The 19,416-nt window shown below is 42.9% G+C and overlaps 1 protein-coding gene across 6 annotated transcripts in view; it reads right to left on the bottom strand.

Moving 5' to 3' along the window:
• ADARB2 (adenosine deaminase RNA specific B2 (inactive)) overlaps positions 1-19,416 on the bottom strand; it is a 372,833-nt gene that overhangs the window by 217,405 nt on the left and 136,012 nt on the right. The gene's annotated exons all lie outside the window — the stretch shown is intronic.

Genomic DNA, 19,416 nt, shown 5'->3' on the forward strand with positions numbered 1-19,416 from the left:
TGGTTTAACCATCAATCCGTTTTCAAAGGGAAGTCCTAAGTATTGAAGCTCGGTGAGGGTAACAGGGGACCTCCTAACAACTCTTAGCACCTGTAACAACTACAGTTGTTGACCAACTCTGATCGAGGAAAAGCCATAGCTCAATGGTAAGAGCACCTGCATTGCATGCAAAAGGTCCCAGGTTCAATCCCTGGAATCCCCCCAGATAGTTTTGAAAAAGACTAGCTGTCTGGAAAGTTGCTCCCAGTCATTGTGGACAATACTGAGCTGGATGGGCTCTTGGACTGATCTAGCATTAGGCAACCTACAATGCTTGCCTTTCCAAACTTTAGTTTCCCAGATGTTGTTGGACTACAACACCCATCACCCATAGCCAGCAAGGGAGCTGTAGTCCAACAATATCTGGGGACTCAAGTTTTAGAAAGGCTGTCCTATGCTGCTGTTTCAGTGTCCCTGTGATTTACAGTAATGCGTTATTTTAATATTTGGGGGAGGTGATGCTGGCACATTTCAGACATATTCAGGTGTTCAAGTCTGCCATCGTTAGAATCACAGGAGCAGGAGAGTGGAGTCATACTTGCTGAACAAACCACCACTGCTGGATCTCCAGTGATGGGCTTCACACATTGGAGGAGAAGGTCTGAAATGGGAAGTCTGCTCTACAGACACAGGCTCCTTGTTTAGAACCTTATGTGGCCAGATTTCAGCTAAATCTTAGCAAAATGGTAAAAGCAGCTCCACAATGGGACTAATGACCTCGGTGGGGTTGGAAAGCTCTCCATCACTGGAGGTCTTCAAGCAGGGGATGGGTGACCACCTGCTATGGGTAGCTGTGAATTGCCCACCTCAAGCAGGGGGCTGGGCCAAATGGATGACAAGGCCTCATCCAAGTCAATGATGCTTTTCACTAATCCCCATTCCTTTTTAGGATCTCAACCAGGTTTGAGATCTCTCTTAAGAGAGAAAAGCACACATTCCCTCTATGGGCTGTGAAGAGCCCTCGTCATTCGTCTTAGCAAGAATTGGGTAAACGGAAGGCTTCTTGTTGTGAAAAGAAACAGAAAGGAAAGAAGACAACTGCGGAGCTAACTTCTGGCAGCTGCTTTGACGTTGATGCTCTGCTCTGTGAATAGCAACTTTCCGAAGAATGAAACAAGGTGCCCCCTACAGAGAGGAGCATGGAGAGGCGAGGGGAATCCTGCACTGCTCTTGTTAGCATCTGCTGAAGGTACTGTTGCAGTGTCACGTTTAAAATGTGCCTCCTGGTTTCTTCCCAAGCAGCAGAATAAACACATCACAATCTCCAAGCTAAGAGACTGGGAGGCTGTTTCATCACTTCTGTCTGACTTTTGCATGTTGAAGGATTAAAAAGAAAAAGAAAAAAAAGTAACAGCACCTCTGGGGTTTGATTTATTCAGTATAGTATAAAACTCCACCGCACGTTTCATCCCTGTCTTATCAATACTCAAATCTACTTCCTGACATGCTGAAGTGAGGATTTAGAGGGGTAGAAAAACTAAAATGAGGATTTAGAGGAGAAGCAGGAAAACGTAAGACTTGGATATGAGATTGGCATAGGGGCCAAATTAGATCTTTACATCCATATCTTCCTCTCCGTCTCTAATTTTATTGGGTAATGGGCAAGATGCTCTCTCTCAGGGGGGTGGGGATGCAATACTGATTAACAATAATGTAACAGTTTGGTTAACAAAGCTCTCACTTCATCTGAACGGCTGATTTCGTTTCATGAAATCACAGGAATGGGGAGAGAGTCCTTGAATAGTTCTGTGGAGTTCTGTGTTCTCTTGCGATAAATACCAAGTGCACACAACCGAGGGGATTTCTTTCTCTGCAGAAGGGCAGCAGCGTCTCTCTCCCAACCCCCTCAAGCCCCCCTGAGTTGACCTTTTAACAGGAAAATGGTCAAATGGTTCCCACCCCAACAACTCCCTCTTCCCTGACACCTGAGCTCCCAGATGTAAGAAGAGTGAAAGAAGTGGACTTGTACCAGACCCTCCAGCATTCATCAGATGAAAATAGGGACATTTCTTACTCCCCTAACTGACCCTTCTCAACTCCCCATTTTTCTCCCCCCCCCCAGAGCATTTCCTATCAGAAGAAGGGCGAGAGCCACCATAATTACACCAATGGGACACAGCACACACACCAGGGCCAGATTTAGGTTTGATGAGGCCCTAAGTTACTGAAGGTAATGGGGCCCTTTATATGTCCAGCTGCCCTTTGTCAGCAACAAATTGTCGCTGTTTTTTGTGTTGAATATATGCTATACGCACACTGAATTGAAGAAGATATTAAAGTACACGTTCATAAAGAAACCAGAAATCTTTCTTCTAGGGATATTAGGACAAGAGATAAAAAAGGAAGATCGCAGATTGGTATACTATGCGGTTACGGCAGCAAGGGTAGTATTAGCCCAGAAGTGGAAACTACGGGAAACCCCAACGGTGGAGGAGTGGAGATCTAAGTTGTCGGATTACGCAGAGTTGGATAGATTAACAGGAAAAGTTAGATACATAAGAGACCAAGTGTTCACCAAAGATTGGGAAAAGTATGTAGATTATCTGGAATGTATTAGTGAAGGGCAAATAACGCTAAAGGGATTTAGAGACGCACTGTGAAAGACTAAGAGTTATTGTGCAAAGCAAACAGGAATTAGGAATCGGTATAATGACAATATAAGTAATGAAATGTGTAATTTTATTTATTGCTTCGAATGATTTACGGACAGGCTGAAGGAAGTCCCGTAAGAGACGACTATGTTATATGGATGATATGGAAATGATAATTGTTGTTTATTATTTTTAATTTTTCTTTTCTGTGTATTTTCTTTGTATTTGTGTGTTACCTTGTGTTTTTCTTTTTTTTTGGAAATAACTAATAAAAAAGAATAAGGAAAAGAAAAAAAGAATATATGCTATACTGTAATTTATGAACCTAATAGGTGTCTAAAGCCATTTGCACATGCAGAATGTAGGCATCCTATATATAGAAATGAGCAAACCAGTGATATTTCAGGGAGCAGGCTAGCAGGCAGGGCCCATGACTTACATCATAGAAGCCTACACAACACAAAACACTGTTGCTGTATGGAGGTTCTATTTTCTTTGTTTTTTATCTTATATTTTGGAAATGTACATCCAGGTTTTTTCCCCCTTTAAATTTTTTGGGGGCCCCCAAGAGAGTGGGGCCCTAAGCTATAGCTTGTTTAGCTTATACGTAAATCCGGCACTGATACACACCCTCCACCGTCCTGAGAAAACCCCTTAATCCCTATTCTATTCTATTCTATTCTATTCTATTCTATTCTATTCTATTCTATTCTATTCTTTAGAAGATTTACAAAAAAGAAAAACCCACACCAATAATTTTTTTTAAGGGGAAACAGTAGACATGGGCACACAAAGCATTTTTAAAATAATAATAAAAAACCAAGACTCCTTGCACTCTGCTCTGCTGCCCCTTTCTTTTTTTTTCTTTTTTTTTATAAATATTTATTAAGGTTTTTAAATATAAATGCACACATAATAAACAATCTTACTTCTATCACAACAATTTCATCACTTCCTTGGACTCCCTCACGTCTCCCGCTCCCATTTACATCGTTAAAATTTTTTCCAAACAAATTATCAACTTGTTTACAATCTCATGTCCACTCATTCAAATATAATCTAGCACTTCTTCCAAAAAAATTTATATTTTCTTTAGTCTCACTTATCATCAAATTTAAATCTAGTTTAGTGGTGGCCAGTTTTTTATAATCTAGCATCCTTCTTAACATTCAACCAAATTACAATGTTTTTGTAGATACATCTTGAATTTCTCCCAGTCTTCCTCCATCTTCTCTTCTCCCAGATCACGGATTCTGCCAGTCATCTCGGCCAGTTGCATATAGTCCATCAGCTGCATCTGCCACTCTTCCAGTGTGGGTAGATCTTGAGTTTTCCAGTTTTTTGCGATGAGAATCCTTGCTGCCGTTGTTGCATACATAAAAAATGTTCGATCCTTCTTTAACACCTTCTGGCCGACAATACCCAGAAGGAAGGCCTCTGGTTTCTTGGTGAAGGTATACTTAAATACCTTTTTCAGCTCATTATATATCATTTCCCAGAAGACCTTCACCTTAGGGCATGTCCACCAGAGGTGAAAGAATGTTCCTTCATTTTCTTTACATTTCCAACATTTATTATCAGACGAATGGTATATTTTGGCAAGTTTAACTGGGGTCATGTACCATCTATATATCATTTTCATAACATTTTCCTTCAGAGCATTACATGCGGTGAAGTTCAGCCCAGTGGTCCACAACCTTTCCCAGTCCTCAAACATAATGTTATGCCCAATGTCCTGTGCCCATTTTATCATAGCCGATTTAACCATTTCGTCTTGTGTATTCCATTTTAGCAGCAAGTTATACATTCTAGATAGTACCTTGGTCTTTGGTTCTAACAATTCTGTTTCTAACTTCGATTTCTCCACCTGGAACCCTAACTTTTTGTCATTTTTAAAAACTTCTTTAATCTGAGCATAATGTAACCAGTCTCGCACCTTATCCTTCATTTTCTCCAAACTCTGCAATTTCCAATTATCTCCATCTTTTTCTAATATTTCCCAATATTTTGGCCATTTGGCCTCCATATTGGGTCTTTTTCGGGCCTTAGCCTCCAGAGGTGAAAGCCACCTTGGAGTTTTATTTTCCAATAAGTCTTTATATTTTGTCCAGACATTAAACACTGCTTTCCTGACAATATGGTTCTTAAAGGCCTTATTGATCTTAACTTTGTCATACCATAAGTATGCATGCCAACCAAAAGCATTGTTAAAACCTTCCAGGTCCAGTACGTCAGTGTCTTCGAGAAGTAGCCAGTCTTTTAGCCAGCAAAAAGCTGTGGCTTCATAGTACAACTTTAAGTCTGGCAGGGCAAAGCCCCCTCTTTCTTTCGCATCTGTTAATATCTTAAACTTAATTCTGGGCTTTTTGCCCTGCCAGACAAATTTAGATATATCTTTCTGCCACTTCCGGAAGCACTCCGTTTTGTCCACAATCTGTAATGTTTGAAACAAAAACAACATTTTTGGCAATACATTCATCTTAATAGCAGCAATTCGGCCTAACAAAGAAAGCTTCAATTTTGTCCAACTATCCAAGTCTCTCTTAATTTCAGACCAACATTTTTCATAGTTATCCTTGAATAGACTCAGGTTTTTTGCTGTTATGTTTACCCCTAGGTACTTTACCTTTTTAACCATAGTTAATTCTGTTTCTCTCTGAAACCGTTCTGACTCTATGTCTGTCAAATTTTTTCCCAGCACCTTGGTTTTCTGTTTGTTTAATTTAAATCCCGCCACCCGACCAAAGTCCTGTATCAATTGTAATACTCTTTTCGTACTAGATTCTGGCTCCTGCAGGGTCAAAACTAGGTCATCTGCAAAAGCTTTAAGTTTGTATTGTTTCGCTCCGACCTGCTCTGCTGCCCCTTTCTCCCCGCCCAGAGTGGCCCTGCCCTCTGCCTGCCTCTCAGAGTCAGTGGCTAGACACAAGGCTAGACCTTGGCAGTGGCAGCCTCTGCTCCTCCTTGCCTGCTCTCCAGCAGCCACTATGAGTTGCCCAAGGGAGGAGCTGGCAGCACCAGCAGCCATGGAGAGGCCATGGGATGCTCTCTCACAGCCACCACTGTTGCCGTTGCCATGGCTCAGGACAAGTGCAGGCTCATCAGCCTCCCCAAGCTCGGCAGTGGTGGCACTGGCAGGGGAAATAGGGACATTCTGGGATCAAATCAGAAGCTGGGATGGCTTTTGTAATTCTGGGACACTTGGAGGGTGTGCAGTATGCGGGTATAATGGTTCAGCATGTGATTATGTAAATCTATATGACTATATGACCCTGAATAGTCATTCAACATTAGTGCCAAGAAAAATCTGTATTGGGCCTGCATAACTTGTGGCCTGTATGGCAAGTCATCACCTTTACATTTGGTAGTCCACCTGGACATTTGTTAAACCTCTGAGTTTTGTTTTATGCCTGTTAAAAAAAGGTGTTTGTTAGCAAATCTCAATCTCAATCAATCAATGGCTCATGGGACTTGTTGGGCTTGGCAAGCCATAAACACAATTAAGCAATAACTTCCTCCAAAGGATAAGAAGTTTTAACTGAATCCTGAACTTTATCAGGGTACTTAAAGCAGCCAAGACCTATAATTTTCAATTTCAAGCTGGGTTTCTGTTTCTCGCAAAGTTATTTTTGCTAAGTTTTGAAGCTGGAATGACAAGAAGACAAGAATTTTACTTCCTGGCTAATTGCAAATTATATTGTATTGTTATGGGCTTCCTTGGGGGGCCATTGTGAGGGCAGAAAGGCAGCACGGAACTTCAGAAATAAAACAAATAGAGGATTAAATACATACTGTTCCGTAAGAGAATATCTACCCACCTTCCGGGCCCCACTCCACGACCAAAATCAATCTCAACATGTACAGAACTGTATGCCTTTGAGCTTCGCGATCTGTTCCCCTCCTCTGTTGACATCATAAATGTTTGGGTTGAGCTTTCTCCCTTCCTAACGGTAATGATTGTGAGAATCCTCTAGAAGTTGTTATAGTGCTCCCACGAGAGGCGGCTTCATTTGGAAGAATAAAAACAGAAGAAGCGACTCGCAATAACGCGACGATCAGTGCAGCTAAGTTCTTTGTAAACAGAAGATACCAAGGGGATGTTGTGCTCCGTTTCCTCAGATTAAATATATCTTGTCCTTAGATTTATACTGACACTTTATGGCTTCTGCAAATGACTGTCTCAGCATCGCAAAGTAATTCTACCCTGTCATATTTGTCTTTGGAAATTGTAACAAATTATGGTGATTTATAACATCAAACTCAAGTCTCCTTTCTCTCTCTCCCCCCCCCCCTTTCTGCCCCCAGATGGGAATGTTGCCGATGGAAAGATTCTAGGCCATCCATTTATTCTGTGTGGAGGATGACAGTGAAACATGTTTCATCTCTCCTGCGTGACACACTCCTTTCCTGTGAGGGGAACCTGTCAACATAACTCAAGCTGTCAGGGCACCTTCTGCAGTGGGGCCTGAAACAAATCTAAAATCTCCACTACCTGCATGCTTACTAATGAGGTGTGGCTGGCTTCTCTCGGATGGCTGGACTCGCCAGATCTCCTTGCCTCTGACCCGGGTGGTCTCTTCACAGTCAATAGAAGTCAAGGCATCATTTGTCTTCCCGCTAAGGGCATGTGATGATGAGACGAGAGCACAGAGAGAATTTGTGGGGAGCGCCAGGAAAAGGCCTTCCTCCAGCTGTTTCTGTTTTTAATCTTTTTAACTGTTTTTATTCATTCAGTCAGTCAGTTTGGAACCTACTTTTTCCCCCTGACCCAGAGCAACAGACAACATGCTTGTAAACAGAAAAATATCATTTAAAATTAAAGCAACAACGAAATCAACAAACCAGACAGATTTAAGGCCCAGAAGTAGCATGGGTCCTTAATTTAACAGTGTGCAGCTCAGAATAATAATAATAATAATAATAATAATAATAATAATAATAATAATAATAATACTCTACTCATCTGACTTGGTTTCCCCAGCCACTCTGGGTGGCTTCCAACAAAAGATAAAAACACAGTGAGACAGCAAACATTAAAACCTTCGCTATACAGGGGTGCCTTCAGGTGTCTTCTAAAAGTCATAAAGTTTTTTTTTATCTCCTTGACATCTAATGGGAGGCCATCCACAGGGCAGGTGCCACTACCAAGAAGGCCCTCTGGTTCCCTGTAACATGACTTCTCACAATGAAGGTTATTGGAGCTGGACCTGATGATGTAGGTGGAGATGCTCCTTCAGGTATACAGAGTTGAGGCCATTTAGGACAAACTACAGTTGCCAGGATGCTTGTTAGGCTTCTGCAACAAATCTGGCAAGTTTCTCTCTGGAGGGAATTTCATATTCGAGGGGCTACTCTGACAGATCCTAGGTGGCCCAGCTAAAGGCCCACCTTATATTTAGCTGTTTAACAGAAAACCAAAGTCTACAAGGAGAGCAAGCCGAAAACTATTTTGGTGCCCATTTATGAACAAGGATTCAAATTTCCTTTTTAAAAATCTGCTACACAGGAAGGATTTTTGAGTCCATTTTGTGATGCCGGATATAGTTAAGGAGTTGCTTTTAGTAATTTTTTTTATCAAGTGATGTTCAAATTGTTATAGTGTGGATTGACCCTTATTTATTTTTATTGCAAACTGTTTTAAGGACAGATATTCTAGAAATAAACTCAATAAAAATATAGGATTTTTTGCTAAAGAAGGACCGAACATTCTTTATGTATGCAACAACGGCAGCAAGGATACTCATCGCAAAAAACTGGAAAACTCAAGATCTACCCACACTGGAAGAGTGGCAGATGCAGCTGATGGACTATATGCAACTGGCCGAGATGACTGGCAGAATCCGTGATCTGGGAGAAGAGAAGATGGAGGAAGACTGGGAGAAATTCAAGATGTATCTACAAAAACATTGTAATTTGGTTGAATGTTAAGAAGGATGCTAGATTATAAAAAATTGGCCACCACTAAATTAGATTTAAATTTGATGATAAGTGAGACTAAAAGAAAATATAAATTTTTTTTTAGAAGAAGTGCTAGATTATATTTGAATGAGTGGACATGAGATTGTAAACAAGTTGATAATTTGTTTGGAAAAAACTTTTAACGATGTAAATGGGAGCGGGAGACGCGAGGGAGTCCAAAGAAGTGATGAAATTATGTTTGTGACAGAAGTAAGATTGTTTATTGTTTGTGCATTTATATTTAAAAACTTTAATATATATATATATATATATATATATATATATATATATATATATATATAGGATTTTTTTAAAAAGTGATGTTAGGATGCGAATGCTTTGGATTAATGTTTTTGCAGATTGCATATTTTAATAATTGGCAGTTTATTCATGGATAGGTTTTTCCATATAAGCTATTTTCGTATTTAATTGTGCTTTTGAAAATTTGTGTGAATTCATATTCTCTCCTCCCACGAGAAGAAAAGGACCTTTGCTGATCTCCAGCTAACAAAACAATGCAGAAATAAAAGCAGCCACAACAAGCCTCACAGTATAACAATGGAGAAAAGAACAATGAGAAGCAGCTTGGGACAAAGTTCAACTTTCTCCCCTTTTTGTAATTAGAAGACAAATCAGAGAATCAAGTGGCTAAGAGGCGACAGAGGCAACGCTCAAAGATAGTGGCAGACAAGTGCCTAAGCTGAAAATGACTCTCGCTCAGCATTGGAAAGTAATTTTCTGAGGTAATTTCCTGTCAGGATCATACAATCCATACTACCACCTACTTGTTCTGCCTACTCGTTCCTCTTTACGGATACACCAGGTCTAAACTGAAGTGGAATTGCAAGAACTGGCATTTCTAAGCAATGTGGTAAGGCTTACAATGGGCGCCTACACTCATTCATTCATTCATTCATTCCAGCAGGCATTTTAGTTGAATTCTGATTTTGGAGTTTTAACTAGGGATGGACAAATCAGTCAGTTTGGGTTTCTCTGATCCTCCACATGTCCACATCAGGGTAGTGTTTTTTTTTATTTATAAACCCTTGTGGAAATTCTTCAGCATTTTAGTGTGAATTTTTCCTAATAGACACCTTTGTATATGTTGCCTCATTTTTGTCAAGCAGTTTAATATTATGCTTTGCTAGCTATTTCCACATACATTTTTAATGCATGCTTTACCCCATTATATGCATTTTTGTACATAATACTTGGCCAGGAAACTGCACTGCAAAATTCAGATTTCGAAAGGCGGCTGTGATTCACTTCATGTCTTGTTTCAGAGACTGAGGGTTGTGTAGGTTCACCTTTAAATACAAACTAAATCAAATTTCTGTCCCATCCCTAGTTTTAGCTGATTTTTTAAATTTAAATTCTCCCTGTATTGAGTCACTAGTACACAAGTACAGCCTTGGAGAAGGCTGAAATTAAGTGGTATATAAATAACTGAAGTAAGTAAATGAAATTGGGGGCTATGGAAGAAACTGTTGGTTTGCTGGTGCCTCTGGCACATTAGAAGAACCTTGGTGGATCAGTTCAAAGGCCCCTTAAATTCAGCACTCTGTTCTTACAGTGGACAACCAGATGCCTATGTGAAGTTTGCAAGCAGGAATTGAACACAACAGCACACCCCACTTGCATCCCCCTGTTTTTGGAGAGACACAGCCTCCAATGGAAGAGGGAGATCATAGTCAGCATGACACTTCTTGACCCACCCAGGACACTGAGCCCATCAGCAAAGACAACTACAAACTTGCCCTGAAATAAGGGTTCTGAGCTGGCTTAAGAGGCAGTAGTAAGGCAGGTAGCTACTAGAAGCAGGGCTTTTTGGGTAGTGGAACCAGCCCCATGAAATGCCCTTCAAGTGAGTTTTGACATTGTATTCCTTCAGGAATTTGCCTACAAGTTGACCATTGTTATGTTGTGGTTTGTTTATATTCCATTTTTTGGTTTGGTATAAAGCAGTGGTGGCCAAACTTGGCCCTCCAGCTGTTTTGGGACTACAACTCCCATCATCCCTAGCTAACAGGACCAGTGGTCAGGGATGATGGGAATTGTAGTCCCAAACAGCTGGAGGGCCAAGTTTGGCCACCAATGGTATAGAGGCTCCCTAGGCAGTGAAAAACGTATTAATGGAAATGAGAAACCAGCTTAACTATTATGGAAAGGTACATTCTTCATTGCCTGACAGAATAGAAAAGTTTTCAGAAGGGGTTTAAAACTTGAAACAGAAGGTGCCTGCTGAATCACTGTTGGCAGAGTACAGTGGTACCTTGGGTTAAGTACTTAATTCATTCCAGAGGTCCGTACTTAACCTGAAACTGTTCTTAACTCGGCCCCGAACACACTGACCAGATGCTTGGAAGCTGTGGCTGGATGGTTTCGTGGGAGCTGATTGAAACTAAATCCTTCGAAGACAGAGGTCCTATGGCTACATCGGGATGGCATGGGGATGAGGGACCAACTCCCTTCTCTTGCGGGGGCCCAATTAGTGTCATTGCCTTCCGTTAAGAGTTTGGGTGTAATCCTTGACGCCTCCCTTTCCATGGAGGCGCAAGTTACAGCAACAGCCAAGGCGACATTTTTCCACCTTCGCCGCATCAAGCAATTGGTCCCTTACCTTTCCCGCCCTGACCTGGCCACAGTGATCCATGCGACGGTCATCTCCAGGCTTGACTACTGTAATTCGCTCTACGTGGGGCTGCCCTTGAAGCTGTCCCAGAAACTCCAGCGGGTGCAGAATGCTGCAGCGAGGCTCCTCACGGGGTCTCTGCCATGGGAGCATATTCACCCAGTGCTTTTCAAGCTGCACTGGCTCCCAGTGGAGTACAGGGTCAGATTTAAGGTGCTGCTTTTGACCTTTAAAGCCCCTCACGGCCTAGGACCCTCGTACCTACGGGACCGCCTCTCCTGGTATGCCCCATGGAGAGTCTCAAGGTCCATAAATAGCAACACCCTAGTGGTCCCGGGCCCTAAGGAAGTTAGATTGGCTTTGACCAGAGCCAGGGCCTTTTCAACTCTGGCTCCGGCCTGGTGGAACGCTCTGCCTCATGAGACCAGGGCCCTGCAGGATCTGATTTCTTTCCGCAGGGCCTGTAAGACAGAGTTGTTCCGCCTGGCCTTTGGCTTGGAGCCAATTTGATTCCCTCCCTCCCTCCCTCCCTCCCTCCCTCCCTCCCTCTCTTTCTTTTTTCTTTTCCTTCTCCTCCTGCGATGAGGCTACATTTTAATATTTTAATGTTCCATTATTTTAATGTTGTATTTTATTTTTGTTTTTAAGTTGTAATCATTCATCTTGTTTTTATTATTGCTTGTAAGCCGCTCTGAGCCCGGCGTTGGCTGGGGAGGGCGGAGTATAAATAAAAAATTATTATTATTATTATTAACCTGAAGCACCACTTTAGCTAATGGGGCCTCCTACTGCTGCTGCGCCACCAGAGCATAATTTCTGTTCTCATCCTGAAGCAAAGTTCTTAACCTGAAGCACTATTTCTGGGTTAGCGGAGTCTGTAACCTGAAGTGTATGTAACCTGAAGCATATGTAACCCGAGGTACCACTGTATTCCAACACAGCCTAGAAGCCAGGTCCTAGGGGCTGAAGTCCCTTCACCCTCCCAATAAAATATTTGAGGCCCTCCACCAAAATTGATGGGCACTGCCATTCAAATTGTGTGTGTGCGCGCCATGTCATGTGGTCAGTTACATGGGGCAGGACTTACCTGGTCCCCCCAAACATTTTATTCAAGTTGGCACCCCTGCAAAAGAGTATTGGAGTACTCCAATATATTACTAATTTACATACATACAATTCTGTATACACTTATCTGGCAGTCAACCCCATTTGACTCAATGGGCCTTACTTATGAGTAGCTGCATGTGTAGGATTGCTCTGTAGGAGAATCTATCTTTCTGGCTTCCTTTCTATGATTGCTAGCTTGCATGCTTGACTACCGCTCTGCTCTTGGGGTGCTTAACTTTTCCAAAGACAAATTCACTTTTTTTTATCTCTCTCTGTTTTTCTCTCTCTTCTAGGGTGTGAAAAACATAATGATGTCAGGGTGAAATGGGCGTGCATAACTCCTTCCACCAGTCCTCCCTGGCCAAACCTAGCAGACAAAAAAAAAAAAAAAAAGTATTATCCTCCTCAAAATTGGCACAGATTTGATACGTTCTGTAGCCTGTTAGTTTAGCTCATATACCAACTGGCCAACAAAAGGATTGCTTATTGCCTACAGCTGTGGGAAGTGGAAAAGGCTGAAGGATTTTAACAGCTATCTGAGGAAATTTCTCTCTCTCTCTCCTACATTCTCTTTGGCAGCCTAGGTTTCGTTAAAACAGAAAGCGGAGGAACCATAACCTCAAACATCTAGCAACTGTGGTTGATGTAAATGTGTCAAGTATTAAATGTATCCCTGTATTTTAGCCTGGGAAGGAGACAGCCTCCGTCATTCTGCTATATAGCAGTTTTAACCATAATGACACCAGCAGCATTCAAGACGGCTGCCTCTGATATCTTGTGGCAGCTGCTTATTTATTATCAGCATCACAGCAAGGGGAGCAAAAAATGAATGCCGCTGAAGAGCTCGCTCTGAGCCCCCAATTCTTCTGAATGCAATCTTCCATGGGAGTAAAGCTAATAGATTTAGGACAGGAGGCACCCAAAAGCCCACATGCTGAAGGCCCCGGTTCAGTGTGGCATTTGAAAAGTCCAAGTATGCTGCCAAAGATTCAGCTGCCATGTTGGATGCTGACATATTCATGTACTATCCTGTGCAGCACTGACCCACCCTCAGCATGGTGAGATGTTATGGACTGAATGGACCCAGAGGAATGATGGGAGGCAGCAGCTGGGGAACCCCCCCCCCCAAGGGAAGAAGGCCCAGAGCCCGGGGATTGGTGGTGGGATGACAATGAGTGGTCAGAGGGAAAAGACTGGGGTAGGAGGTATTGGTAGCAGTTACAGGGCTTACTGAGCAGGGGAGAGTCTGTGGCAGAGAGGAGTCCAGAAGCAGAAATAGGAGAGGAGGGAGACCAAGAGGCAGAGATGAATCAGGCTGGTGAAGAAGCCAGGGTGTCTTCTCTTCCTGCTGCAACAAGCTCCCCACCCTTCCAGTCTCCCAGGACCAGAAGAGGGATGAAAAGGGAGAGGCAGAGACAAGCACATCAGTGTAGTCTCAGATTGCTTGGGAACGACCTGGGGGATGAAGAGATTTAGGCAGCTTTGGGAAAGCGGGGACCTTGAACCCCTGCAACTACCTCATAGGGGCAAGACCTACTGGGAAGAGTTGCTGTGCTCATTAGGCCTGGCTCCCATGAGCAGGCCCTGCTTCTTCTAATAAAGAGTTAACTTCATGTATTCTGTGTGATTTATTGCTGGCTGGCTCCCTGACACAGGGTGGTGCTGTGTTGCCAACCTCCCGACTGTGGTGTCACTGGCATTTATCAAGATGGCGCAGGGTTGGAAAGGGCAGCGGTGTGGTCAGCGTTGGCAAAGTGGTGGAGTCAATCCAGTGCTCTTGCTGGTGGACCTGTGCAGCCTCAACCTTGCCACTGCCCATCCCCACCGCTACCATGAAAGCACGGCTACAGTGGACCCCAACAGAGATGGCAGAGAGTGACAGCAGTCTGGGGCCCAAGTCGGCGCCTCTGCAAATGGCACTGAGAAGGCCTCGTCATGGATCCCTGCCAACTAGACAACCCCTGGTGGCAGCTCCTCAGGCCAGAGGAGTTCACTATTCCATGTGAACAAAAGTTCCCATGCTTTCCCCATCTTTGCATAGTTAAGCAACCTATGAATTGGCTATTCAAGACTGATTAGAGATGGGCGAGTTTCCCATAAACTCTGCCTGCTTTAACTCAAAATGTTTCTAAGCTCCCCCCATCTGAAAATACATTCCCCATCTGCTAGAGGTGACAGAGGCAGCGGGAATAGTTGGTGGCAGCCAGGAACCTTCCTGAACCTTCCTCCCTGCTTGACTGGACTTTAAGACCTGCTCGTCAAGAGTTTAGATTGCCCGTGACAAGCAGCAGGGCCTTTTTAGTAGCGGTCCCACGTAATGAAATTTCTTTTTTCTTGAAATGTGCTTGGTACTTCCTCTTGATAGTTTAGGAGGGGAGTAAAGAGCCTCTGATTGGACCTCACCTGAAAATTTTGGAGCACTGACACTGACATTTTCTATCTTCTTCTTCTTTTTTACCTGCTCATAGCAGTTTTAATTGCTCCTTGAACTGAACATTGCTGTTTTATCAGCATTTTGGACTCTTTGAGAACCATTACAGTTGAAAATTGGTGTACACATATGGTAAAGAGGCAAATAAAGCCATTTTGATGATGACATTAGAATAAATAAATAAATAACCACCTCAGATGAGGAAACACATATGTCAGTGAAGCCTCCCTGTGCTCGTAGCGGCTTTAGAATCTGACAGCTAGCACAAGTAGCCATAGGTAGAGAGCCATTTTCCACTCCATACTCCAAGATCCCAGAAGAGAGTCCTGACACTTATGCCATTCGCTTGTCCTTTCTTCCATGGGGAATTTTTGTGTGTGTGCTATTGTGAAGGTAAGTATGCCGTGGCAAGCAGGGCCTTTTAGTTAGGAGTAGTAGAAAAAGTAGTTTTGGAACTAAATCATTGCATCTGATTTTAAGGAGCATTACGGTCACTGGTACAATGCATGTATCAGCTTGATTTGAATGATACCACCACCCAATTTAATGTCGCCTCTCCCAGGTTTCTACTTTGCCCTGTCCTAGATTTAGGTTCAGAGGCAGGAAAAAAAAATGTGGGTCTCGTTTGCCAATCACCAAAATGATTAATTTCCCCATGGCCATCACTTCTGAAAAACTGAGAAACAAGGCAGAAGAGGTCAAATTTTAAGCAATCCAATTATTTTTCTTGAAATAAAATTAGAGGCAAACCAGAGTTTCAGTGCAACTCCGTATTAGTACCCAATGCATAAATCATGATTAATGGCACTGTAATGAGCACAAAATGAATTAATGATGACTGGCCACTTATTTTAAAATTATTCACATTCTTTATGCTTCATCTTATCCTGCTGACATGCTCTAGGCATAGGCTATATCCTTCAAGGGGCGGGGGAAGTTACATTCAACTTTTCCTTTTTTAAACACCCACCCACCCACCCCACAACTATGGAAGTTGAAATTTAGCAGTGGTCATTATGCTAAAGCAGTCATTTTTGAAACCTTGGGAACTCTTTTCTCATCAATTCCTCTGCTTAGGAACCTCTCGACATTGCTTCTTAGAACCCGGTACACATTCTAGGGTGCACACGGGATGCTATTTAGTTAGTTATGTAACTGTTAAAATCATTACAAACATCCAAGAATCCCAAGTTTGCAGAATATAATGCAACACTCAAATGTTAAGTAAGGTAACTGGGGATAGCCTGAATAAACCATTTTTTTAAGCATTCTCGGGAAGCCTCCTACTGCAGGTGCCTCCCATATAGCGTGGGAAGAGCAATGCAAAGACTAGGTGCCACTAAAGGATGTTCACATGCCAAGACTCCTGGGGGCATCAGACGTGGGACAGGCATGTTCTTGGTCTGCATCATGCGCAAGGGAGCAATCAAACCAGAGTATTATCCACTCCCGCCCAATGTTGTTCTCATTATGAGGAGCCAGTCTGCTGCAGCAGATAAGAGTGCAGGAGCTGGGAGACTAGGCTTCAAAGCGTTCGCCAGGCTACAGATTCACTGGGTGCCCTTCAAGTCGCTCAGCTCTCCCTCTGAAAAATGGCACTGGATGTGCCGTGTGCCGCAGAGTTGCTACGAGGGAAAACAAGGTCAAGGCGGTAAAGCACACTTAAAATAATATACAATAAAAACGCCACTTTGTTTTGATCATGTTGCCTTTTCATGTCCTGGGTACGTTTCCAAATCTGCGACTGATATTTAGGGGCCTTATTAACACCAGGAAGAAAGCAAAGCTCCGGGGATGGCAGTGGTGTAAAATACCTAATAAAGTTGCACCGATGTTCCATCTGTGTTCATTTCGTTGCCAGGAAATGGGAACAAGAGCTTAGCAACATCCCGCCTGGAGTCATAACCTCTGTGAAATCCTAATGCTCCCTTTCTTACAAAATTCTTCGGGGTCGGGAGAAATCCATAATACGGAATCCATTACGGAGTAACTAAAAGGGATCCATAAATGTATTATGTATGTAATTTTGCTCCCTGTAAGGATCTGAGTGTAACCGTCACTTTAGAAAACCATAGCCTTCGGGGTAGAGAAATGAGAGCCACAAATCAAGCTGCAAAGCAGTAAAAAAAGATTAATACGTCATACTATACTGGTGGGCAGATGATGTTCAGACGCTGGTCTTAAATGGACCCAGCAGGCTCTTAGAAGACGACTAAGTTCCCACATTTCCCCCCTTTTGGTGACAAAATGATACTGATTTGTCACAAAGTTCCCTCCATTATTGAATGCTAACTGCTAGCACTGCTTTTTCAGGTAATGATACTCATTCCTGACAAAGTCCACAAAAAGCAAGGCGTTTCCTCGCCATTCTTAATTCGCTCCATCAGCCCTCCGGATTGCAGGGATGGAAATGCCCATGCTGTGAAAATGTTCCAGAGTTCAACATCTCCCAACACAATGGCATTGAGTTAAGTATGGGGTTTTTACTTTGCCCTGAATTTTCTGCTTATGGCCAAAATGCCGAGGTTACGATTTTGCAACCAGTTAATACATTGTGCGTGATAAAATCTTACTGAGTTGGAAAAAAATGTTTAGAACAACAATTGGTAAAAAGCTGGAAGCATTCCTTTTAGGAATCATAACAAATGACACCCCCAAAGACATGAAGAGATTTTTTTTATATGCAACAGCCGCTGCAAGGTTATTGGTTGCTAAAAATTGGAAATCAGAAGAAGTACCATCAGTGACAGATTGGCAACATAATTTTTTTGAAATGATTGAATTAGCAAAAATGACGGCAACAATTAGAATACAATCTAACCAAAATCTCAAACAGGAATGGAAGTGTGTAGAAGAATACATGACCAAAAGATGCTCCAACAAAAATGTATTGATATGCATAGACTGATTTCACAAAGTTAAGTTAAACAGATATACAAGAATGTATGTTTAATTATTAAGATACAAAAATACAATCACAATAATAAAGTTATAAAATAAAAACAAGAAAATCATGCATGGGTGGAGGGAAGACATAGGGCAAGAAATAAGAAGAAAATAAGAAAGGACTAAATGTTGGTACATAAAGAAATGTGAAAATGTGAATTTACAAATATAATGTATGTGTAGTACTATGTAAATATTTCATATATGTATCACAACATAAAAAAGAAAGAAAGAAAGAAAGAAAGAATGAATGAATCTTACTGAGTTGTGATGGCACTGGCAAACATACAACAGGAATCAGGACTGTGGACATAAAAAAGTTAGTCTTAATAGAATTGCTGGTGTTAGTAATTTGAGGCATCTGAAATGTACCGTGTGTGTGTGTGTGTGTGTGTGTGTGTGTGTGTGTGTGTGTTTTAACCATTTCCCCCAAGCAGAAAAAGGAAGGTCCAGAGGCAGCTGCAAATGGAGGACATGATTTTAAGGGAAATGCACGAGAGACTCATGGCATAATCATGGTATCTGTAGATCTGAAGCTGGTGGCCATGACTACCTTAGCTTCACTGATTTCAGTAAGTCTGCTCTGAGCAGCATTTAGCAAGGTACAACCCTGGGTGTGGGGTGAATTAGGCAAGCTTATGGAGAGACAATGCTATGATGATTATGATTATATAGAATAACAGAAACTACAAAATTAAAATCATGGCACAATACAGGAAGCATAATACCAGGGACTACTAGATCCCACGCCACATTTATGTCCCCAAAGTCTAGTCCAGGGGTTGGCAAAGTTTTCGTGGCTTGGGCCAGTTCACGGTCCTGCAGACGCCGGTGTGGGCCGGAGTGCTCACACGCACACAAGCATGCGCAAACGCTATTTCCGGTGCTCCTTCCGGTGTGGAGGAGGTGTGCACAGCTTCCCATTGGCTGCAGGAGCTTCCTGCAGCCAATGGGAAGCCAGCCAGCATTGCAGAAGGCAGTCCCCGCTCTGCTCCGCGCCGGTTTAGTGCGGCACACAGGAGCCGACCAAGCGGGCGGCGGGGGAACATGGGGCTTAGGTTGCCGACCCCTGGTCTAGGCAAACAAATATGTATTTAAAAAAGGTAAAGGGACCCTGACCATTAGGTCTAGTCTTGACCGAATCTGGGGTTGCAGCACTCATCTCGCTTTATTGGTTGAGGGAGCCGGCGTACAGCTTCCGGGTCATGTGGCCAGCATGACTAAGCCGCTTCTGGCAAACCAGAGCAGCGCACGGAAATGCCGATTACCTTCCCGCCAGAGCGGTACCTATTTATCTACTTGTACTTTGACATGCTTTTGAACTGCTAGGTTGGCAGGAGCAGGGACCGAGCAACGGGAGCTCACCCTGTTGTGGGGATTCGAACCGCCGACCTTCTGATCAGCAAGTCCTAGGCTCTGTGGCTTAACCCACAGCACCACCCGTTGACGGCTAAAAATTCACAGCACAGATCTTTCATGATCCTGGGATCAGTTGCCCTTTCTTCAGGGGAATTGTACCTGTCAGAGCTGCCTCTAGGTCCCAGCTCACAGAGGACCAACGCCCGGTTGATGTAATGTACAAAAGTCTTTATTGAAGTTTAGTTTCCATTTTAAACCCCAGAGCGTGCAGTCCTACGTCTTGGCTCTAGATCGGCGAAGTCCCCTCTGAGTCACTACCCCTTCCGCACCAGTTTAAGATCCTAGCCCAGCTC

This window comes from Podarcis erhardii (assembly GCF_964252035.2).
Source record: "Podarcis erhardii genome assembly, chromosome: 12".
Taxonomy (NCBI): Eukaryota; Metazoa; Chordata; class Lepidosauria; order Squamata; family Lacertidae; genus Podarcis; species Podarcis erhardii.